Source organism: Onychomys torridus, chromosome 4 (assembly GCF_903995425.1).
Source record: "Onychomys torridus chromosome 4, mOncTor1.1, whole genome shotgun sequence".
NCBI lineage: Eukaryota > Metazoa > Chordata > Mammalia > Rodentia > Cricetidae > Onychomys > Onychomys torridus.
This window is the reverse complement of record NC_050446.1, coordinates 36,539,548-36,564,680: the sequence shown is the minus strand read 5'-3', so window position 1 is coordinate 36,564,680 and position 25,133 is coordinate 36,539,548. Positions and strand designations below refer to the sequence as shown.

At 44.1% G+C, this 25,133-nt stretch overlaps 1 protein-coding gene across 7 annotated transcripts in view; it reads right to left on the bottom strand.

Moving 5' to 3' along the window:
- Positions 1–2,248, bottom strand: part of Tanc1 (tetratricopeptide repeat, ankyrin repeat and coiled-coil containing 1) — a 223,472-nt gene extending 221,224 nt beyond the window's left edge. For all 7 annotated transcript variants that reach the window (XM_036184559.1, XM_036184555.1, XM_036184557.1 and 4 more), the window contains exon 1: positions 2,084–2,248. The gene's annotated coding sequence lies outside the window, so the exon portion shown is untranslated. The remainder of the gene's footprint in view (positions 1–2,083) is intronic.
- Positions 2,249–25,133: the final 22,885 nt, after the last annotated feature.

Sequence of the window (25,133 nt, the reverse complement as noted above, 5' to 3'; positions counted from 1 at the left end):
TGACTGACTATGAATCAGTTATGTTTTAGCTCCACAACAAACATGAATTATGATAATTTAGACATTCTGGTGGTTGAACCAAAAAAGCAGGAAAATCAATACTTTCGAGTTCCAGCAAGTTTGTGGCACCAGGAACATGGAAGTGACCTTACATTTATTTCTGGACTTCTCTGCCTCCACCAAAATCAATGACACTATTTCCCATCCCTTGCTGAATCACAGTAGTTGGGAAGCCAGGACACATCGACTTGGCAGGTAAGAAGAAATCTCTAGGAAGGGGACTCCAGTAATGTCAGACAGCAAACTTTCTTTACTAGGCATACTCTTTGTAAAAGCACCAAGATCTATTTATGATGCTTTTTGACTGACACCCACAAGCATTCTGGCTGACACAAACTTTGCAGATTGTAAGGAAGTCCCTGTGAGCTCTTTAAGTAGCCCAGATGAGCAAAACACTCAGAACGCCACCATAATGAGCACCTCACAGGCGCTCATAAATTCTTTCATTCCCAGCAATCAAGAAGCAGCTGTTAAAATCCAGGAATCTTCCTAGTAGCAGATCTGAAATACCTCCGGGCTGCCCGGAGAAACTTCACAACTGCTTTCTTCTCTTGCTCCCTCCCCCATCCCAGGAGTGCCAGCTTGGCAGGATAAGGACGACCCAGGAAGGGGGGAGTGGGGTGAAGGGGAGTAGCGGACCTAGTGAAAGCAGAGGCGCAGGCTCCCTTCTTTTTCACCACAAAGAAAAATCAACTCCCCGGGCCAGCCAACCAGGTTTCTCCTTCCGTCCCCCAGCACACTAACTTGGACAGTCTGATGAGTCTGGCATTTCCAGAGTTCGCGACCTTCGGCCGCCCTGAGCCCTTTCCTAAAAGATTTTGAAAACAGGAGCCAGCAGCGTCTGAGCTCCTGGTTTCCAGGTTAAGACTCAGCTTGCCTTTACCTTTTAACCCGCCAGGACGCTACGTCTGGGGTCAAGTTCAAGATGAAGGTGCCCTCCTCACCTCCCTGAGTTCACTCCGCAGTAAACTGTAATACTGAGACGAGTCCCACTACTCCAGGCACAGGGATCCGGGGCTCCCAAGCAGGAGCCTAGGCAGCCTGCAGAAGAGTGTCACAGCCCGGCGTCCTCCGCCCTCGGCCGCGGCGCCGCGTTTCTACCTGGCCACGGCCGAATTTCCTCCCGGGGCCTTTACACAATAAGTAAGTTTTGGGAACGCCAGTCCAGAGATCTTGCTGTCTGCAAACACGCTACACAATGCCCAGGGTTTCCTTCCCCGCCAGCCGTTCCGGAAAAAACCGCGCCGAGCCCGGGGGGCCCACACAGACACCCTAAAGTCCTCCAGGAAGAACCTGAATCCTCATAAAGCTTCCAAAAGTAATCACTCATCGCCCAAGGGCAAGGGGACTCGCAAACTTGACACGACCCTCCACTTTAGCTGGCACTAAAAGAAAAATCTTCAAGGTCTAATCTCAAGCCATCACCCCACCGCCGCCACCACCAAGGAAAGAAATTCGCGTGCATATGCGAGTCGCAAGCCTGCAGGAGCGAAGCAGACACTCTCAAGCCCACGGCGGGCGAGACGATTTTCCCAGCTGAAGTTCGCTTGGCAACTTCGCGACCCGCGCAGCGCGACATTCGAGACCCCGCGGTGCCATGCGCCCCTCCCGCATGTCTCCCCCACCCCCACCCCAGGTGCCCTGCGCAGCCCAGGCCCTGTCTAGCCAAGGGACGGAGGAGGCTGGGAAAGTCTTGTGAGCCGCGTGATCCCGGTGTCCCCCACCCCGGCCCGGCTCTGCTGCAACCCGTTCCTCCCGGCGCGCAGGAAACGGCCTGCACCGACTCCCGGGCTGCGCCTAGCCCGAGGCCGGGAGCACCGGGCAAGCCCGCCCGCGCCTCTTCCCGGAAAGCTCCCGCTGTGCCGGGCCGAGGAGGAGGGGGACGTCCCGAAACTTTCCCACCAGCCTCGCTCTCGTTTCCCGGGCTGCAACCCGGGACCCTTCCTCCCCAGCCATCTCGGGCAACTGAGCCGGCTGCGGACGCCCGGAGGCCCGCAGCAGGCGCCCGGACAGCTGGAGTTACCTGCCAGGAAAGTTTCCAGCTCTCGATGCCGTTCCCACCCCGGGGGCCGGACCTCGGGGCGCGGCGGGCTGGGCGCTGGGCGGCTGCGGCGGCTCCTGCGGCTCCCGAGCCGGGCTCCCGCAGCTGCCACCGCGGAGGCAGCGCTCGGGCCCGTCCCCCCGCCTCGCTCGGCCCACACCGGGACCTCATTGGCAGCGCGAGTCCCCGCCCTTGCGCGTGTTCCGGAAGGCACCTTCCCTGTGCGCGCCCGCTGGGGCTACGCCTCCCGCGCCCCTCCCGACTGGAAGCTGCCGGGGACTCCGGGACCCGCTGGGGCGCGGCACGCGAACTTTCTGCCCGGCGCCTCCGCTCCTCCTCTCCTAGCCCGTTCCCTGCGGGAAGCCAAGCTTCCTTTGAGAAGGCGGCTCCCTTGGGGCTCCCTCCGCCTGGACGCCTGTAGGACAGGACCAGGAGTGTGATTAGTCGCCCCCCACCCCGCTTTTTTACCCCCCCGCAGCCGCTTTAAGATCAGTAAAGTGGCCCGGCCTTCGGTCTACACTGCTCTCTAAAAGCATTGGAGGAGGACATATGAGAGCAATTAGCCAAGCTGGAGTTTCCGCGGATTCCTTAGGGTGGCTTTGTTGGTTTTTCTTCCCCTCGCTTAACTATACACAAACAAACACATTTTTTTTTTCAGGTTCCAAAATGAGCTAAGAGAGATGGACAGCGCGTCTGGCTCACTGCACCATTTTCTTTCGCAAAAGTGAATTGGGGGGGGGGGGTGCTCGGGGATCAGTGACTGTCCAGGATCGGGGGTCCAGCGCCTCCTCGAAGTCTGTGGTGGGGATGCGGTCTAGGCTAAGTCCACTGGCCAGCCGCGTATAGCTTCCTTGTCAGGAGGAGTCGTCTTGGAGGGAGAACAGACAAAGATGCTATTATTATGTAAATTAAACTCCCTAGTTCCCAAAATGTTTTGTTATTCCCAACAGACAGAAGTCCAAGAATGGCCTAGGGATCTGGGAGACCTGGGTCCTCCAGAACCTCCCAGCAATCCAGACAGCCCATTTACATGTAGAAGGCTCAGCCCACTCTATTCCTAAAGCCCTTTGGACCCCCTTTCTTTGCAGGAGGTTCAAGTAGAAATTCCAAAAGGAATTGGGCACCAGGCCGTCCTTGTGCATAGAGGGAAGAATACAGAAGTTGCTATAAATGGGTTTATTGGCAACCCCTAACCTTTGCTGTGGCAAACCCGCCTTTAAAGACAACTGTGTTTTTAAAAAGTTTCCTTGTAAAAACTTCAGCCTCACGAAGAGCTTCCCAATATAAAGATAGCAGCCGGATTGGTGTTCGTATTTAAAGTTCCTGTGAAAAGCGACAGGAAGCAAAGGCCGCTCAATAAAATAAAAGATGACAGAAATGTGCTGGGTATTTCTCACTCATACATTCAAAGACCTGATTATCACTGTATTTATATTAAGCAGCAAAAGTTTCTCAGACTTCCCTCAAGCAAAGCAGGACATGAATATTCAAAGCAAGTAAGAGCATAAACTGGGGAAGCCAGGGAAGTTATGGACAGCCCTCCCCTCTCTCAAGTGCCTGGTTGTCGAAAAACAGGGTGATGTTTGATTAACTTCTCTTGAAATACAGGGTGTAAAAGTCACCAATCTTTCAAGCACAGATAACAAAGACAACAACAATAAGGCAATGAACCAAACAAAAGACAAAAACTCACAGGTCAGGCCAGTCTGGAATCTTAAGAGGTGTGAGGAACTCCTGAAGAAATAAACAGGTAGGTACAGCTTCCTGCTCAGGCTTGTCTGCAGTGGGCAAAATGAGTAGGTGATGGAGGAAATCCATAATTTTTTTGCGCATTCTTCTTGGACTGTCCTAAGCTATCTTTCCAAACTTGAATGAAATTGCTTAAAGAACTAGGAAGACCGTCAAATGTCTTACTCTCTACCCTCAAACTTGACTTTAGTAGTAAGGAGAAAATCACAGAAAGTAGATACGCTGATTTCTTGCATCATCTTTATCTCGGGTTGAAAAGGGTTTGGTTTTATAGTTTCAGAAGTCAAGGACACTGACCAAGTAATCTCACCATTGCCTAGCTCGGGGTGCTTAGCATTCTACCCAGGCAGAGAGCTAGCAATCCGAAATCCGTACACAGAAGGGCCCTGTTTCCCCTTCTTCTTGTAGTGTTTATATAATCCGAACTACAAGTTATTAAGCCTTGGGGTGACCCATCCTAGCATTGACTCCCTTTAGGACCTGCTGGAGTTTGTGAAAGGACTTGTGGAAAGATACCCACAAGATCTCCCAGATTCTGGAAGGCCACAGGATACCCCAGAGGAGTTCTGGTGAGGATCCAGTGATGATGGTGTACCAGAAACCAGAGGCCAGACTCATTGCAATGAGCATTTGCCTGTAAAGCTGATGGGACAAAGGTATATTATATGGCACACCAAAGCCTCCAATGCCACCAGGACACATGAAGAGCTGTTGGAGAGGCCAGAAAGATGGAAAAGCAGGGAGATTTTTCTGTTGTTGTTGTTTTGGTTGGGGGGGGGTTGTTTTTGTTTTCTTGCTTACTTTGTTTTGTTTCCTTATGTGGGGGGCATAGCATGAAGGGAGGATATGGGGAGACCAGGAGGTGAGCAGAATTGGGGTGCATAATGTGAAACTCCCAAAGAGTCAATAAAGAAGTTAATTTTTTTTAAAAAAGCCTCTTATTAATATGTAAAGAATTAGTTGAACACAAGTTCAAACAGTGAATTTTCATGCTTTAAAAACAATCTTCTTTTCCCTTAAAAATAATAGAAGGTGCTTTGAGCTGGTTGTCAGGCAACTTTGTATTTTCCGGGGCAACAGAGGCTCAAGAATCACCGCTTGCTTTTCTTGGGGCTATCCACTCACCCAGTTTTAAACATTCCCTAATCCCTTGTCTGTGTATAACAAGTGGAAAGAAGTAAGAGGGGGCCGTAGATGGCACAGATATTATGTACCACACACATTCCTCACATGTATATGTGATATGCTGGGTTCCATTTGTAAATTTTCTGTCACTTTGCCAAAAATAGAGCTTTTCTCAGCAGACCGAAAGAAAACAGCAAATATTAAACTGGTTATTTTACGGTACAGTTTACTGCCTAGGGCAAGAGACTGAGGAGGCCTGAGAAAAGAATGTGCCTTGTGAGTGTTGGTGCATTTCTCTGCCTTGGTCAGATTCCTGAGTAGTTCTATTTTAAATCAAACCTAAATTAGGGTCATAGCCAGTGTTTATTATGGGATGTGTAGTATAGCGCACAAAGTAAGAAGTAACAAGTTTGCGTTTAAAATTTAAACGCCAGATGAGATTTTAAAAATTAATAAGACAAGGTAAGAAATCCAAACTGAAACACACACTTCTTCTTTGAAGGGTCATTTAATAGTTACAGAGTTCATTCTTCTCCTTTGGTTCACTCATTTCTCCTCTGCTTTTGAACATTTTTTGAGAAAGAAAAAAATACAAAGACACAGAGACTAATAAAATTGGGTGTAGTTGGAAATCATTTGGGAAAAACAATGAAATGAAATACCCCTATACAGTCCCTGCACATGCAATGATTCATAGTCACACATGTTTGCTAACTCCATGGTCAGATGGGCTAAGGGCAGACATTCATCCAGGGATTCAGAAATCCATTGCTGTGCTCAGTTAGCCAGGCTATCAAAGGAGTCACAGGACATAGAAATTGCTCGCAAGTCTAGTGCATGGCCTGCCAATATTGTAGGAACTCATCCAACATAGGGTAGGCAGTGAATTGTTTACACTGAAAGGAAATCCAGTTAGGGAAGAAAGTAGGAGAAATGGATTCAGATAGACTCAGGGTTCACATTGAGTTACAAGATATGGGAATAGAGCTGGAAAGATGGCTCAGCTGGTAGAGACGTCTGCCACCAAGCCTAATGACCTGAGCTGGATCCCTAGGTACCAACAGAGTAGGAGAGAACCATCTCCCAAAAGCTGGTCTCTGGAAATGAATAAACCAATAAAACTTCTGTTTATTTATTTATTTTGGTTTTTTGAGACAGGGTTTCTCTGTGTAGCTTTGGTGCCTTTCCTAGAACTCACTCTGTAGCCCAGGCTGGCCCTGAACTCACAGAGATCTGCCTGCCTCTGCCTCCTGAGTGCTAGGATTAAAGGTGTGCGCCACTACCGCCTGGCATAACTTTTTAAAGACCATGGGACCAGCTGAAGTCCTGGGAAGGTCTGGCTCGGGTGACAGGCAATGTGACCAGTCAGGTTGCTATTGTTGCTTCAGCTGCTGTGTGATCTAAACTGGCCTGGAACTTCAGATCCTCCTGCCTCAGCCTCCCCAGGGCAGGGATTCCAGGAGCACACACTAGCTGGCTAATATTTTAAAAATAGATTTATCCAAAACCAGGCACTGGTGGCACACGCCTTAATCCCAGCACTCAGGAGGCAGAGCCAGGTGGATCTCTGTGAGTTTGAGGCCAGCCTGGGCTACAGAGCGAGATCCAGGACCGGCTCCAAAGCTACACAGAATCCCTGTCTTGAAAAACAAAAAACAAAACAAAACAAAATTATTTAAATCCTCTGATTGTGAAATTATCTGAAGATAGAAACAAAATTTTCCTTTTTCAGAAAAGGTGAGGTAATGCAATTGGGTACTAATCCAAATACCATATGCTGAATCTACTTATGATAATGTAAAAGTAGCCTGTTGATTTGGAGAATATACAAGGTATATTTTACAGGCTCCTCCTTAGAAGTAAGGCTTCCCTTTTGTCACCAAGCTTTGTAAGAAAAGGCACTGAAATCAGAGTTGTGACATCTAGGCTGCTGCTCTGACTTTTGCACTGTTTGTGATTACGGGCAATCCATCTAGTCTTTTTGGCCTAGGGTCCTAGGCTACAAAATAAGACGAATATAGAATCCCTGCTTCACAGATCTGTTAGAAGAAGAATAAACAAGATAAGATTTGTAAAAACTTAGTAAGTTGGAAAGTAGTCTGTAAAGGTTCGTGTTTAGTTAAGAGACAAGAGGTTTTTCCTCTCTTGTTCCGGGGACCAGTGTGCTTGGAATAATCAGAACGATCCAGAATGCCCACATCTGCACTCTGAGGAAGAGTGACTTGATGATGATGTAGTAGATAATGACACCAATTAAGTTCTCAAGGTCTCATCTGGGGGTAAATTGGCAGTTCTTGTCTCAAACAGTAGCACACAGGAACCTTTTACAGAGATACAAGTTCCTCCCATGTTCGTGTTAAGGAGGAGAGATTATAGTACACATCCTATATTGATATACCTTACTTTATGCACATCAGTGTACAGATTGCTTGTTTGTTTTGAGACAGGGTCTCATCATGTAGTCCTGACTGGCCTTGAACCCCCTATGCAGAAGAGACTGGCCTCCAGTTCACAAAGAGCCACCTGTCTCTACCTCCCAAGTGCTGGAGTTCAAGGCATTATCACACCCAGCCTGGAAATTAATTTTTTGTGTGTTTATTTGTTTTCTTTTTGAGACAGGGTCTCACTGTGTAGTTCTGGCTGTCCTAGAACTATGTAGACCAGGCTGGTCTTGACCTCACAGAGACCTGCCTTTACTGGGATTAAAGGCATGCGCCACCACTGCCCGGCGCCTTGGAAATTCTTAACAAGATAATATATTAATGTAAAGGAAATGTTTCCTTTGAGAAATCCTAGCTGAAAGTTTTTGCAAGAGCCATTACTGTATTACTTATACTGCTAATCAATGGCTGTCCCTTTGGTCCTGTAAAATAGTGAGCCTAAATGCTAGTGAGACCATGAACCTGAACCTCTACGAAGAGTTTTGTAAGAGCAATTGTTAAGCAAAGCTGCTTTGCATCTGAACATGGTGCTGTGTGCTCATCATACCAGCTCCTGGAAGGCTAAGTCAGGAGAATGGCCATGTTTGAGGCCAGCCTGGGACTTTAACTGCCTTGCAAAATTGGGCACAGTAGCACATAAGGTCACACCAGCACTGGAGGTTAACCCAAGAGAACTGAGATTTGAAGTCAAACCTGTATTACAGAGGAAGAGCTTGCTCCATAAGGAAGAAAGGAAAGCAAAGGGCAGGAAGGGGGCAGGGCATACATATAGCATGTTCTGACAAACTAGAAACTCTCAAGATTAGTTTGCTGTTTCTACTTTGACAGTCACCTTGAAATGGATGAAGGCTGCTGGTATTATTGGTGAAGATAATCAATTTGATGAAGAGTTTTGACTATAAGAAGACAATGTAGTATAAAGGCAGTAGCAACTCATGCTAAAAGGAAAGTATATAAAACAGGATTTCTACCCTGAAAAAGCCATTTTGAGCTAGTATCCACATTTTAGTAATTATTATTAACATGAAACAGTAGAAGAAATGAAATCACTTTAGCACTTAGAATTTAACTCTTAGAAGGTCTTTTCATCTATGCAGCAGTCTAGTAAAGATCTACACATCTTAGAATTGAGACATACTATTAAAACATTAACTCTTGTCTTCCTTGTGTGTGTCATGTCTGTGTCAATGGCTGCAGCAGGAGTCATGTGTGCCTAAGAGAAAATAGACACTCTGTATATATCAGGAGATATTAAACTACGAGGCTTCATTAAAGGAGTCACCCTTACCTAGGGCATCTGCCCTGAAAACCAGCTGCTTGGTAAAAATAGATTTGACTACTTACCTCTGTCTCAAACCCTGTTACCTTTCAATGATTTCCAAGGTCTTCCTGAACCAGCTTCTGTGCTCACAACTAATCTATTGCTTCTTACTCTTCTAGCTTTTCAGTGAGCTTTGGAAAGATTACCTGAAGGGAAAGAGATTACTAATACAATTACCATAGAAACCAGTTAAAACAAGGTGTCAGTGACCCAAAATAAGACAGCAATTGCTGAGCGTCAAAATTAGATCTTCATCTCCTTTTCATTTTTCCATGCTCCATCCTACCCCTGGGAATCTACCCAGGTTTAGAGGCCTAAATCTTGTTGACCAAAGAATCCATGGAGGGAAGTCTAATCTGGAAAGCTGTGTTTAAAGTATTATTCAAAATCAGATAACATGCAGAGAATTAGATCACTCATATATCACTCCTGGGGATATGAAATGATATTACTTCTCTGAAAACACAGCTTGAGAGTTCCTTAAAAATAAATAAACTAACTAAACATGCAAATACCATAGAACCCAGCAATTATACTTGTGGATGTTTATCCCAGAGAAATGAGGACTGGAGTTCATAGGAAAACCTAAACACAAAATGCCCATAACAGCTTTATTCATAATAGATGACAGCTGGAACAATCCATGCCTATTAAAGGATGAATGGCCAAATAAATTAATACATGAGTACTACTACTCAGCAGTAAAAAAAAAAAAAATGAAATATTGTTGCATACAACTTGTATTTATCTCTAGGGAATTATATTGAATGAAAAACAAAACAAAACAAAAACATAATATCAAGCTGGGTATGGTGGGTTGTTCTCAGGACTAGGAAGTCTGAGCAGGAAAATCAAGTGTATGATACCAGCATGGGCTACATGGTGAGTTGTAGTTGATTGTTTTTTTCCAGTCCTGCCCTGGCCCATAGCCACTCAGACTCTAATAAACATACAGAGGCTCATATTTTTAAACTATATGGCCCAATGGCTCAGGATTCTCTCTAGCTAGCTCTTACATCTTAAATTAACCCATTTCTATAAATCTGTACTTTGCCACGTGGCTTGTGGCTTACTGGTACTTTACATCTTGCTTCTTCTGGCAGCAGCTAATAGCATCTCTCAGCTCTGCCTTTCTCCTTCCTCTCTCTAGTCGGAATGTCCCACCTAACCTTATTCTGCCTCACCATTGGCCAAACAGCTTTATTTATCAACCAATTAGAGCAACATATATTCGCAGCATACAGAACGATACTCCACAGCAGTGAGTTGAGTCGGAGATTAGCTTGGATTACTTAGTGAGACCTTGTCTCAAAAAACAACAGCCAAGCGGTAGTAGCATACACCTTTAATCCTAGCACTTGGGAGGCAGAGGCAGAGGCAGATGGATCTCTGTGAGTTCAAGACTAGCCTGGTCTACAAATCAAGTTCCAGGACAACCAAGACTGTTATACAGAGAAACCCTGTCTTGAAAAACAAAAACAAAAAACAAAACAAAACACACACACACACACACACACACACACACACACACACACACACACAAGAGGGAAGGAGAGGAAGAAGGAAGGAGGAAGGCAGGTAAATTAAAAATACTACAGGATCCATTTAAATAACCTCCTGGAGCTGACAGACTTCTAGAAAGGAAAAACAGCTCAGTTGTTGAGGACTGTATAAGGATAGCTGAAGGGAGAGTGTTTCTAATACAATGGTTCTCAGCCTCCCTAACACTGCGACCCTTTAATACAGTTTCTCATGTTGTAGTGACCTCCAACCATAAAATTATTTTCATTACTACTTCATAATTTTCCTACTGTTGTTGAATCATAATGTCAATATCTGTGGCTTCCCATGTGTAGCTGGGGTGGCTCCAGTCCTGCCTGGCCCACAGTCATGACAAATCTCTCTCACCCACCAGTCCCGCAGCTACTCAGACCCAACCAAGTAAACACACAGAGACTTAATATTTCTTATAAACTGTATGGCCATGGCAGGCTTCTTGCTAACTGTTCTTATATCTTAAATTAACCCATTTCTATTAATCTATAAGTTGCCACATGGCTCGTGTCTTACTGGTATCTTACATCTTGTTTTTCATGTCAGCAGCTGGCAGCATCTCTCTGCCTCAGCCTTCCACTTCCCAGAATTCTCTTCTCTGCTTGTCCCGCCTATACTTCCTGCCTGGCTACTGGCAAATCAGCATTTTATTTATACAGAGAAATAACCACAGCACTTCCCCTTTTCTTTTTTTTTTCAAAAGGAAGGTTTTAACTTTCACATAGTAAAATTACATATAACAAAACAATTATCAAGTGAGAATTATAGTTACAACATCTAGTCTATTTATAATATCTAGTCCATTTGTATTTGGCAAAATTAAAGAAGACATCCTATCTATCCTATATTTGTGAGTCTAAGGTTTCATATCTAACTTATCTTTTATCATAACTAAGGAAATTATAACTATAAGTCTTCAACTACATCAAAGACCCCAGGAGGATATAATATTACCTGAGAAATAGGAGAAGGACGCAAGCAACTTTTGGGAGTCTTGCGAGGGTAGACAGAGACAGCTGGCAGCCTGGAAAGTCACCTGATGTTCCTTTGTAAAGTTGGGGCGTCTGTCTTCAGCCCACAGGTCTAGAGTCTCTCAGTCACTTCTCTCTGCTTTCTTCTTTTTTATTTGTTTTGGAGATTCCCAGTTAGTTTCAGACACTGCAGAGAAATCTTGGGCGACTGTCCAGGCAGCTGGCTGTTTCTGTCAACTTGTATTTTTTTTTTAAGCTGCTTGCACGCACTTCTGTTTTTATTTTTGTTAGGTATTATTTCCTTCTTGGGTCTCTGAGGGAGTTGAAGATTAGATAGTTATAGTTGAAGACTAGATAGTTATAATTTTCTTAGTTATGATGAAAGATAAGTTAGATATGAAACTTTAGACTCACATATATAGGATAGACAGGATATCTTCTTTAATTTTGTCAAATACAAATAGACTAGATATTATAAATAGACTAGATATGGTAACTGTAATTCTTGCTTGATAACTGTTTTGTTATATATAATTTTATTATGTGAAAGTTAAAACCTTCCTTTTGAAAAAAAGAAAAGAGGAAGTGCTGTGGGATGTTCTCTATGCTGTGACTGTGTTGTTCTGATTGATTAATAAATAAAATGCTGATTTGCCAGTAGCCAGGCAGGAAGTATAGGCGGGACAAGCAGAGAAGAGAATTCTGGGAATAGGAAGGCTGAGTCAGAAGATGCTGCCAGCCGCCGCAACCATGACAAGCAACATGTAAATATACCAGTAAGCCACAAACCATGTGGTAAGGTATAGATTTATAGAAATGGGTTAATTTAAGATGTAAGAACTAGATAGCTAGAAGACTGAGCCATTAGGCCAAACAGTTTAAATAATATAAGAGTCTGTGTGTTTATTTTATAAGTGGGCTGCGGGACTGCTGGGGCTTGGTGGGAGCTGGAGAGAAACTCTCCAGCTGCACCCATGGTCTTAGGTGACCCTTGTGAAAGGGTCATTCCACCCTAACGGGGTCGTGACTCACAGGTTGAGAACCACTAATCTAATATGTGACAAGAAGAGTCCTCACAGTGACAGAAAGGTATGTGGATTGTAGAACTGTTGATATTCTGATAATAGTTGATTATATGTTTGTATGATGATTTGGCATAGGTAAGTAAATAGTGCAGATGACTATATTATATAACTATGAATATTGTTAATCTTTTCAAAGTTCATTGTGTTTATTATTATTAGCATGTGACAGGTGTGTGGGTTAGAGGGTTGCACAAACACCATGGTGCTTGTGTAGAGGTCAGAAGACAACTTTGTGGAGTCAGTTCTCTCCTTCCACCTTTACAGGGTTCCAGGTATTGAACTCAGGTCCTCAGACTTGAAATGCAAGCGCCTTTACCCAATGAGCCATCTCACCAGCCTACTAACAATCTTAAAATAAAAAAGTTTAATTTTTCCAAAAAGGCTGACTAAGAATGTAGCTAGACACAGACACAGACACACACACAGACACAGACACACACACACACACACACACACACACACAGACACACACACACACACAAATAGTTCTTTAAGTCCTATGTATCATCATTTAGAATGACAAATATATCAATAAGAAGCCACGACTGACTGATCCAAATATTAATTAGAATACATCTAAACCAGCCATGGTAGTACATGTCTATGGTACCAGCACTTATGAGGCAGAGGCAGGAGACTGCTACAAGTCTGGGACTAGCCTGGTCTGCATAGCAAGTTCCAGGTCATCCAGGACTACATAGTGAAACACTGTCTCCAAATACCATTAATAAACTAATTAATGAATTAACTAATTAAAATATGACATTTCAATGTCCCAGGAGAAGAGTAGTTTATTCACAATACAGTGCTAATGACCAAATGGCAGATTTTAAGAGCCAGCAAGAGGTCTAGTAACTTTCCCCACTAGATTCTAAGTTCCACAAGGACAAAGAATATCCATAAATTGTGTGCCAATGGCAGTTATCATCAACTAGTGAACCACTCCAAACTCAGTGTCGCCATACCGTATGGGGTGTCACACAAAGCTGAGTTGGGCTGGGTCAGTCAAGCAGTATTCACTGAGGGATCTTCCTGCAGTTGTACTCAGAACACAGCTAGGGGGCTGGGAAGAGCCATGCAATTGGAAGCAAGAGAGCTGAAGCTTCTGGACCGCTCTAGCTGTCTCATATTTTCTCCACATGGTGGTCCCAGCATAACAAACCTCTCACATGGCAGCAGGAGGCTCCTGGAATGAGTTCCCAGGGCAACAGCAAGAGCAGCATCCCTTTCAAATCTAACTCAGAGGGCACACAGCATCTTTCAACACTCTTGTTGAGAGTTGGTGTCATCAAAAGGCCTGGGACTTTGCAGACATGTTTGATCCACAGCATAGCTCTCCCTTTCCTACCAGGAGTCTTTGGAGAGGTGACATATTTTTCTGCATCCTGAGGTGAATTAGGCTGTCTTGAAGGTAAGTGTCTTTAATGGGAAAACATTCATCAGGGGAGAGTGTGAGTGAGTTAAGAGGCAAGGTGATAGAGACAAACACCAAACTGCTCTGAGTGTTTGGAGAGGGGTGTATCAGGCTTTCTTTTGGGTCACCCACCAGCGCCCAATCATGACATGGAGACTTTTTATTATTTATGAATGCTTGGCCTTAGCTTATGCTTGTCCCGCTAGCTCTTACAACTTAATTTAACCTGTTTCTCTTCATCTACGTTTTGTCTCTGGGGTTTTCCCCTTTCTTTCATTCTGTATGTCCTACTCTGTGGCTGGCTGGCTGTCCCCAGGCACCCCCCTTTCTTTCTCCCTCCTTCTCTTCTCTTTCAAGCCTAGAGATTTCCTCCCTCCTACTTATTCTCTCTGCCTACCAGCCCCACCTATCCCTCCTCTACCTAGCTATTAGCCATTCAAATTTTTATTAGACCAATCAGGTGCCTTAGGCAGGCAATGCAACACATCTTTAAACAAAGGTAACACACCTTTACATAGTTAAAGTAATACTCTGCAACATAAACAAATGTAACAAACACATAGTTACATAGTTATAAGGAATATTCCATAACAGAGGGGTTTGTGTTTGCTTCTGAGGAAAGGCTCTATATGGTAGGAGACTCTGACTAAAATCCTTTGACTCCAAGGCTTTCTCTGCAGTGGCAGAGCTAAAGGACACTTTACCAAAGAAAGCACCAGCCATTTAGAGCAAGCTTGCTTCTAGCAACATGTTGCTTCTGCACAGCCAAGTGCCTTCTTCTAATCTCTGAAACATTTTGAGTGACAATGATTTTTAACTACTTTGCAATGTAGTAGATAATAAAAGGTAACAAGTATTACAGTTATTGAACAAATGTTTAACTTTTGTTATTTTAATCTATGCATCTTAATAAAAATGACTACTTATCACTTGATATACCAGTCTCCCAGGACAACCTGAGAGAACTCAGCTCTAATGAGCTTAGATAGGAACAGAGTGTTGATAGTTCACTTAAGAGGCAAAGCAATAGGTAGGGCAAGCTTAAAAAGAGGATGGATGATGATGAATGGGGATGGAGAGATGGCTCAATGGTTAAGTGCACCAATTACTCTTCCACAGAATCAGGGTTCAATTCCCAGCACCAACATGGCAGCCCACAACTGTTGTAGTTTCAGTTCCAGGGAATGCAACATCCTTACACAGACATGCATGCAAAAAATAAAACACTAATGTCCATAAAATAAAAATAAATTAATTTAAAAAACAAGCCAACAGGATGGTCCTGCTGTTTAGCAAGGTCATCTGGATCCATCTGATAAAAATGTGGCACAACCGGTGGCACAAGCCTTTAATCCCAGCACTTGGGAGGCAGAGGCAGGTGGATCTTTGTGAGTTCGAGGCCAGCCTGGTCTACAGAGTGAGATCCAGGAAAGGTACAAAGCTACACAGGGAAACCCTGTCTCAAAAAACCAAAAATGTCATCTTTTATCCTCTGTAACGTTGAGTTCATCCTTAATCCTGACACTAGTTCACCTCTGGAATTAGATGACACTGCCACTGTAACCAGGACACATAGAGAAACATCACATCTGTCCCCAAATCTGAGCCCTGAAGTCACTTCACCTGGACAATCTGTCATCTACTGTCTAATTCTAAGGCAGTAACAGTGTAGGACAAAGTGGGACTATGTGTGGAGCATGCTGGTTGGACTGATTCAGTCCTAGCCTATTCCTGGTATGTGGGGATTGGTTGATTGGTACTAAGGCAAGTGGGCTACAACAGGTAAAGGAAAATTCTCGAAGAAATATCTGATAAGGCAGAGTAAACCAACACATATCTACAACTGAGAAAGGTGGATTACAGGTGGAATTTTTTTCACATTGTAGACAGAAATTAAGAAATCTTAGCCAAAAAAAAAAAAAAAAAAAAAAATGCCAGGCAGTGGTGGCGCACGCCTTTAATCCTACACTCAGGAGGCAGAGGCAGGCGGATCTCTGTGAGTTCGAGGCAAGCCTGGGCTACCAAGTGAGTTCCAGGAAAGACACAAAAGCTACACAGAGAAACCCTGTCTCGAAAAACCAAAAAAAAAAAAAAAATCTTAGGGGCTAGAGAGATGGTTCAGAAGTTAAGAGCAATGGCTGCTCTTCCAAAGGTCCTGAGTTCAATTCCCAGCAATGGCTAACAACCATCTATAATGACATCTGGTGGCCTCTTTTGTCGTACAGGCAGAATACTGTATACATAATAAGTAAATCTTAAAAAAAAAAAAAAAAAGAGAGAGAGAGAGATCTTAGACAAGAGGGGAATGGTAGCACATGCCTTTAATCCCAGCACTCAGGAGGCAGAGACAGGAGGATCTCTTTGAGTTTGAGGCCAGCCTGGTCTACAGAGTGAATTCCAGGAAAGGCACCAAAACTACACAGAGAATCCCTGCCTTGAAAACAAACAAACCTTCAACAGTCTTCCTTTTAGGTTTTATTTATATTCACTTCATGTGTATGGGTGTTTGACTGCATGTATGTCTGTGCTGTGGTGGTAGAAGAATAGGGTGTTACATCCTCTGGAACTGGAGGTACACATGATCTGTGTGCCACCACTTGAGTGCTGGGAATTGAACCCCAGTCTTCGGGAAGAGCATCCACTGTTCTTAATCACTGAATCATTTCTCTAGCCCCAACAGTTATTTATTTTTTTAAACAACAATTCTAGAAAAACAGGTTGGCAATCACTGATATAACAGGAAACAACAGAAAGGAAAAAAGGAAAGGTAACAGGTAGATGTCAAATGAAAGTGGCCAAAGGCAGCAGCAAGGCTAACTTTCAGGCTCTTTGGCTCAGTAAGAAGTTAATGGAATTCTGTTGTTTGCTTCTCTCTGAACACAAGTGGCGCAGACGTCTAACTAAAATATTTATTAGAGCCATCAGCAAACAGAACAGAGAAGAACAGAGCAACTGATAATAGACTCCCTTTTTCAAAAGGTGGACAGGAAGCCGGGCATGGTGGTACATGCCTACAATCCCAGCACTCTAGAAGCAGAAGCCTGAGTATTGTTGCAAGTTTGAGACAGCCTTGGCTACATAGTGAGTTCCGGGCCAGCCAGAGCTACCCGGTGAGAATCTTTCTTAAAATAAACAAAACAAGAGAGGAAGAAATAAAGAAAGGAAGGAAGGAAGGAAAGAAGGAAGGAAGGAAGATCTGCCTAGGATTTTCAAAGAGAAAGCATTTGATATGGAAAACCATATTGTCGGACCAGCTGAAAACCAGACAGGGAGAGGTAGCTGCCTGCCCCTGAGACCAGTAAGGAAAGAGAGGCAGGAAGCAGGTGGCCGGGAAGCAGGTGGTTGGACGGAAAGGTGGGGTGGGGGGGAATACTACAGTAGCACAGAACTGCACTTCTTTCTTGTCTCTGGGAGTGCCTAAAAGGATGCTAGGAATACCAGAGAGAAGCTATCCAGAAATGATGTCACTTTTGGAGACACTGCCAAAAGGAAGGTAAATGTGGCATCTCCTCCTTCGCCATCCCCTTTTTCCCTTTCTAATTTTCCATTGGCACCTTTTACTGACAGTACTTGATATGAAGCCTGCCAGGAGTGAATCCTGGGAGATATAGTTTGCAGGCCCCGAGCCCCAGCGTTATGAAGGAGAATATGGTAGGGTTGGTATGGAGCTAAGAGACACAGACAAACCATTGGCCCATCTGGCCATACTGAAAAGCAAGTGTATTTTTACACTGCTGTTGACACTAAGTCCAAACAAGCAAACGGTGAGAAGTAAGTAACTTTTTTTAATATTGACACAGGCATAGCCCTTTGGAGAACATAATCCTTAAGAATAACCCAAAGGCAGAAAAGAAAGCATTTAAATAAAAAACTGCTGGAAGTAGCATCATTCACAACAACAAAATCATGAAAACAGCCCACAGGCCCCACAAACAAGAGATGATGACGCAGACCACGGCAGATCAATGTAATAGAATACAGCTGAAAGAAAACCCCTCAGACACATGTTTCCAATAAGCCTGAAAATGCCTACATGAAATAAGGGTAAGTGAAAAAAGTTGAACCCAGAACTGTTGTCTGCTCCACTAATTACACCTGTGTGAAATGTACCAGTGTATATTAAGAAGGATCTGGGGCGACAGAATGATGTCACCAGGTTGGGGTGTCATGTTACTTCGGCTTTTCTTCTGGAAAGTTGCTTAAGTTCTTAATTAGAAGAGAAAAGTAAATGAGTTTTTAATTTTATTTTAGATGCCCAAACAACTGAAAATTGTGTGTTTCATATTAAGCTGCTTTGAAGAGAAAAGAAAAACAAAACGCACTCACATGGACATACTGCAACCTGGCTGACCGCTCCTGCCTAGCACTTTTTACAACTCTGGCATTAATCACTGCCGTGGCCTCAGGCCAGTGTCCGATTGGTCTAGAGATTTTATTTTACAACCTGAGAACCGTGGCGGGCTCCCAGTGCCTCTGCTTCTCTGCCCCGAGCCAAGCCTTTCTTCTGGTTCCTGTACTTCATGTATTTTACGACAGGCCCAGGAGCTGTAAAAGTCAACTAAAACAGTGAATGAAGATAACAGGGTGACTACAGACCCCCCTGCATTGTGATGATTGGATCTTTGTACATATTTACTTATGGCTTCAGCACCAGTTGATTCTCCTCACGAATTGATAGTGCCTCCTGTCCTGTCTGAAATGCACCCTGAGCCCAGAGGCCAGGAGGGACACCCCGTCTGCCCGCCCCTCCCCCATCTAAGTCGGGATTCGCAGACCTTTGATGTGCCCAGTTTCCTGGACTCATGAACTCTGCCTCACTGGCAAGCTAATCCAGATGCATGTCACAGCTGCCTAAGAACGACTGGAGTGTGTGGTTACAGCAGGGAAGGAATGACCGAATAACGGCCTCCCGTCGGGGTTGGCTGGCAGATTGCCCAAGAGACCTTGGCCATGCCCTGGGCTGGCTCTCTGGGCCATGGATTAGGCAGTGGTTGGAGCTTAAAGGAGCAAGGCCTCCAGTCTTGACTCACTTTCTGTCTTTGACTTTTGTGTTTACAGGAGAACCATTGTCCTAAGAGGGGGTCCAACTTCCAGTTCTACAGCCTCGCACGTATGTGGCCCTGTCCTAGGTAAGCCTTGGCACCTCAGTTTTTAATGTGCTCAGTGGGAAGATAGCTGTAAATGCTTCCCAGTTTTATTGCAAAAAAATCTGAGACGAGGGTGCTTACAATCCCCTAGAAGATACTGCTAACTGTCCACCTGTTCTACCCTTCCTTGGCAATAACAGAAGGAGCATTTTGCTTTCGTTTGCAGTGGTCAGGTGACCAGCTCAAAACTACTGCCCCCTTGTGCAAAACAACAGCAAAAAGCTTTGACCCCAGCGCTCAGGAGGCCGAGGTACTTCCTAGCCCGTGTTCCCTCATTCTCACAACAAACTCTAGCACTATTTAGCATCACTTCCCAGATGAGCAGACCAAACAATTTGAAAGGAATTCTCTCTAATATAAATATTGGTTTCACTTTCTTCAGATTTCCTAAATACTTATGTTTCCCATGATTCCCCCTGGTCTCCGAGTGAAATTTGTTCAGTTGCCCACAGCCTCAAATCCTTGGGAATGGGGTAGAGCAGAGGAATGGAAGGTGGAGAAAGGGGCTTATTAAATGAGAAATCCAAGCTGAGAGTGGGGGTGCCTATTTGTTACCCCTACACATGGGAGATAGAGGCAGGAGGATCATGAGTTCAGAGCAAGCCTCAAGCTACAGAGTTTCAGGCTAATCTGGGCTATGTGAGTCCCTGTATCAAAACAAAAGCAAATAAATAAGAAAAGAAATACCTAAATAGATAAATTCTTCTCTCCCTAGGGCCAAAGGGGCCCCTCTTCCTCTCGGCCTCATGAATATAATGAAGTGACCAAGTAAACTAACCTGGCTGGGCTGCAAAGCTAATCACCAGAGCAGAAAGGAAAAACGGACTAAGGCAGGATTTTGGAGAACTGGATACTAGAGGTGCCAAGTGGGTCAGGCAAACAGTGCCATGAAACTGAGAGGTGAACGTTGTTCTATTTCTGGTCCTCAAAAGCCTTCGAGGGATTACTTCCGAAGTCTCCCATTATCCAGGATGGCGGCCAGTTGTGTGAACGAGCTCTCTTGGCTGCACCTCGATTTCCACCATCCACCCCAAGCAATGTTTGCAGTTTTGAGGAGTCCACTTAACTGTGTGTGTGTGTGTGTGTGTGTGTGTGTGTGTGTGTGTAATCACTGGCTCTGGGTACGGACATTCTGGAGGAAACCAGCATTTGGAAGTGAAATACACACCAAAGCACCACAGAGCCTGATTGGCTTTAGAAGTCTCTGGCGGAGCATGGTTGAGAACCATTGACCTGCTTCTGCCAGGGATGTAATTTAAGAATGACCCCGTAAGCTTACAAAATGGGTTTTCCACCATGACTTACTATAATTATCACAGAGTCAAACAGCAAGACTACGTATTCAGCTAACGTTGGAAATGTTGATGTAACTAGATTTAGCTTTCTCTAAGTATATTCTAACACAAATTAGAAATCTGAAGAAATATAATGCTATTTTAAAAGAAAATTGTACCTAAAGATTCTTACAAAGTAATGTTCCATGCAAAGGGCGCCTTTCAGACTTCTACTGAACTACTGGTGCCATGTCCACACACAGCAGCATCTACATGAGAGCAACATTGTATTTGGCCGGATCAATGCACTGCCTCACCTCTGATTAAGTCTAATATAGCAATATTTGTGTGAGTCATAAATTATTACTTTTCCACTGCTTCTAAGTTTTTCTTTTGTAATACTTTGTGTGTGTGTGCACATGCACAGATTGAACTGAAAGCCTTAAGCATGCTAGACATTCATTCTATCGCCGAGCATACATACTACCCCCAGATTCGCTGATGAAATATATTTTAGAACTGAAAAGAGCATTGTAAATGAGTTCAGGTATTTGTTTATATAATTTTGTATTCCTACAGACCTTTAAAGATGAAAATCACTGTTGAAGATGATTATCAAAGACTCCAATAATACTCTTAAAAGAATCAGTTGGGCACAGAAGTCAAAACTCAACTCTAAGAGGAATGTCCTAGAGTTGAGGGTCAACCCCTTCTTTTAATAGCTAAAATTGAAGTCACCTGGATAAATAGAGCCAGAAGAAGGCAGGGAAAATCTGAACTCTGCAACCTCAAGTATTGAAAGGAAGAAACCGAAGAAGTTATTCTAGCTGATCCTTTCTGTTTTCCTGCTTTTGCATCTCAGGGAAGGTTAAGATGGCAGTCCATTCTAAACACACATCCATTTACATTAGCAGCTTTTTCTGTGGGGGACTTAAGTGCATATTTGAAGCATTCCAGCTGAGAAACAACAGGAAAGACATCATAGGGCCAAATCAATCCACACAAGCATGGCGCTGTCCGAATCAGTTTATTCCAGATTTATTTTACCCCATTTAATACCCATAATCCAAAAGGACCATAAAACAGACCATAGTTGAAAGCCTGGTTTTCACAGTCAAAACAGAGTAGGCCTTGGCTGGTTTCTGGGAAAGTTCTAGGGCCTTTTTTATGTTAGCAAAGGGGAGTGAGGGGAAGGGTATTGGGAGAACTGTTTGACTAACAGGTTGTATAAGTAAGTGTGTCAAATAGGTGTCGGGTTCCTGTCTGAATGCCGTTAAGTCTGAATACCAAGAATGAATTCACTACTTGGGTGGTTAGCCAGAATAACCGTGACTGGAATGGCTCCCAGCACCCCAACTTGGGCTGGTGATGTAACTCAAGGAGAACAATTACTTCAACTTTTCAGACAGCTGGTCTCTGTCTAGATTCCTTTGTCTTAGCCTAATATTTCGTCTTTAATGATTTCTCCCTGCCCCGCCATGCCCCTTCCTCCCCGATGGTATCATTACATACAGAAAATTGCAGATGTTTCATTTATATACCAGGCAAGATTAATATTTACTTTAAACAAAATCTGGCTGGTGCATAAAATCCATCTAACAGCACATACAATACTCAGAGAAGTCTGGGGCTTTTAGCTTTAGTAAGAGCTAAAGAATGTTTTTAAGTGGGGGCAGGGAAAAATGATGGGAATTTTTGTTTCAGGATGCAGACATCAGTTCCCTGGTACCATTAGCTCAACAGGAATTAAATGTAACTATGAGTAGGGGAAGTCATTAAGCTAATGGTATTTTTCTAGGAAGTCCTTACTATACAGCCTATTTGTTGGGTTTGCCCAAGGAGTACAGAGGAGAGAAAACAGTTGGTTAAACAGAAGAAATGTTGGGAGGGGAGGGCAAACTGGAGTTCTGATGGGTACACCCCAAAGGAAGGCTAAGGAGGCTGAGAGAAAGCAGTTTCAGTTAGCATCATGACTGGTGCCATTACCACTGAGCAGAACCACAAGCTGAATGATTGATTCTCTAAGGGGGAAAAAAGTCCGAAAGGGTTCTTCGTTCTTTGTGAACATAAACATAAATGTTTGTGGAACAGAGAGAAATGCCCTTCTGTGACTTCCTCCTCTGTAGTCAGGGATGGCTGAGTAATATCCAGCCAGAAAAATATAATAGTGATTGATGACTGGCAATATATCATATTTTATTTCACAAGAAACAGACATATTTTTGGCCTAGTTCTCTACATATGCAGTCTTAATAACTAGTGGGTTTTTTCCCTCACCCCCTTCATCCCTCTTTCCCTCCCCCTTTCTCTCTTTCTTGTTCTTTATTTTATTTTTTTGAGACCAAGTTTCACTTTGCAACCAAGGCTGCACTTGTGACTTCTGGTCTCTACCTCTGAGTACTGGGGTTACAGGCATGCCTTCCCACACCTGGCTCAAGAGTGTCTCACAAATTTTTAAGAACTGTGTATTATTCTTCTGCAAATGATAACTAATACTTTTTCTTAAAGCTTGCCTTTCTATCTTTTATTTTTTTTAAAAAAAGATTTATTTATTCTTATTTTGTGTGCATTGGTGTTTTGCTTGCATGCATGTCTGTACGAAGATGTCAGATCCCCTAGAACTGGAGTTACAGACAGCTTGAACTGCCATGTGGGTGCTGGGAATTGAACCCAGGTCCTCTGGAAGAACAGCTAGTGCTCCTAACCACTGAGCAATCTCACCAGCCCCTATCTTTTAAAGATTAGTTATCAGCATGTGTACATGGTGTGTGTGCACATGTGTTTGAATGTGTGTGGGTGCATGTACATGTGTGTGCACATGCATGTAGAGGCAGAAGTTGATGTCCAGTGTCTTCCTCCGTTTTCTCTTCCTGAATTTGAAGTGTGCAGATTTGGCTAGCTCAGACAGTCTAGATCATTGGCTTGCCCCTGGAATTGCCTTCTCGATGCCTCCTGAAGGCAGGGATTACAGGCTGGCCACCATGTCCAGGTTTGTGTGGTTGAAAATGACGTGAACTCTGCGTCCTCACGCTTTCACCGGAAGCACTTTATCCACTGAGCCATCTCCCAGGCCCCTTTCTTTTAACCTAATTGCTTGTTTGTTTGGGTTTTTCAAGACAGGTTTCTCAGTGTAGCCCTGGCTGTTCTAGAACTAGCTCTGTAGACCAGGCTGGCCTTCAACACACAGAGATCTGCCTGCCTCTGCCTCCCAAGTGCTGGAATTAAAAGCATATGATACCTATTTTTTTTTTAATTTAAAAATTACAAACGCTGGGCTGGGAGCATAGCTCAGTGGTAGAGCATTTGTTCAGCATATGTGAAACCTTAGGTTTGATTCCCCAGCATACACATGTTTCTGCACACACACATATACCTACAAAATTTAAAAATAAAAATTCTTCCACTACCTTTTCTCCCATTCTTACTGATTTTAGATATCTATTATTACATTTAAAAATTAGACCCAGGGCTGGAGAGATGGCTCAGAGGTTAAGAGCACTGACTGCTCTTCCAGAGGTCCTGAGTTCAATTCCCAGCAACCACATGGTGGCTCACAACCATCTGTAATGAGATCTGGTGCCCTCTTCTGGCCTGCAGTCATACATGCTGTATACATAATAAATAAATAAATCTTAAAAAAAAAATAGCCCCAAAATTCAGTGGCTGAAACCAACAGTATTTCCCATGGTTTCTGTGGATGAGGAATCCAGAGTGGCTTATCCTGGTGGTTCTTGTTCACAGGTGGCAGTCACCTACAGGCTTGACAAATGTGGTAGTTTGGGGAGGCCCACAGGTTTTCCTAGTGAGATCTGAGCTTGCTTTACACAGCAGAGCTGCATTAGAAGATTGCCTGACCATGTGCATGGTTTCTAGGCTGAGCTAGGGGGAGGTCTTTTGCTCCACCCCTTGACATTCCTATAAATAGCCCTTTGGAAGAGACAGGAGGGGCTAGTAGATAAGGATCCAGGCCTTCCTGAGTCTATCCTGTGTTTCTGTTTCTCTCCCCTCTATTCTTCTATCTAAATCTCTTATTCCTCTCTCTTCAGGCGTACCCTGGGGTAAAATATGGGAGCTGGTCTCCCAGCTGGCCCCCTATAGTAGTTTGAATGACATTGACCCCTATAATTTCATAGGGAGTGGTACTATTAAAAGCTGTGGCTTGGTGGGAGTGGGTATGGCCTTATTGGAGGAGGTGTGTCACCGTAGGGGCAGACTTTGAGGTTTCCTATGCTCAGGATACTACCCAGTATCTCAGTCAATTTCCTACTGCCTGCAAGATGTAAGACTATCAGCTATTACTCCAGCAGCACATCTACCTGCACGCCGCCATGCTCCCCGTCATGATGATAATGGAACTGAACCTCTGAAACCGTAAGTGAGCCACCCCAATGAAATCTTTCCTTTATAAGAGTTGCTGTGAGGGCTGGGGATTTAGCTCAGTGGTAGAGCGCTTGAAAGGCCCTGGGTTCGGTCCTCAGCTCCAGGGGGAAAAAAAAAGAGTTGCTGTGGTCATGGTGTCTCTTCACAGCAATAAAAACCGTAACTAAGACAACAGGGTTGGGAGACTCACTGCTGAAATGACTTAGGCTCCTGGCAAGTGATTGCCGGTTGTTGACAGGAGGACATGGAAGCTGGCTCCCCTAGAGGAAATGATGCAAAAGGACAAAACCAGGAGGAAGCCAACAATCTTTAATGACCTAACCCTGAGAGTCATACTCTCACTCTGTTCAGACCTCTCACTGGAAGAACATTAGACCATACCCAAAGGAGTCCTGATGTCCTTGTGGACGTATTTTTTAAGTTGTCACAGGCTGAGACTCAGTGGGAGAGTAAGCATTTAACTTTGGTGGGGGCCTTGAGTTTCAACCCAAGTACCCGAAACTCCAAGTGACTGGCTAGAGTTCTATGGCAGAGTGCTTGTCCACCACACACAAGGACCTGTGGTGGTTTT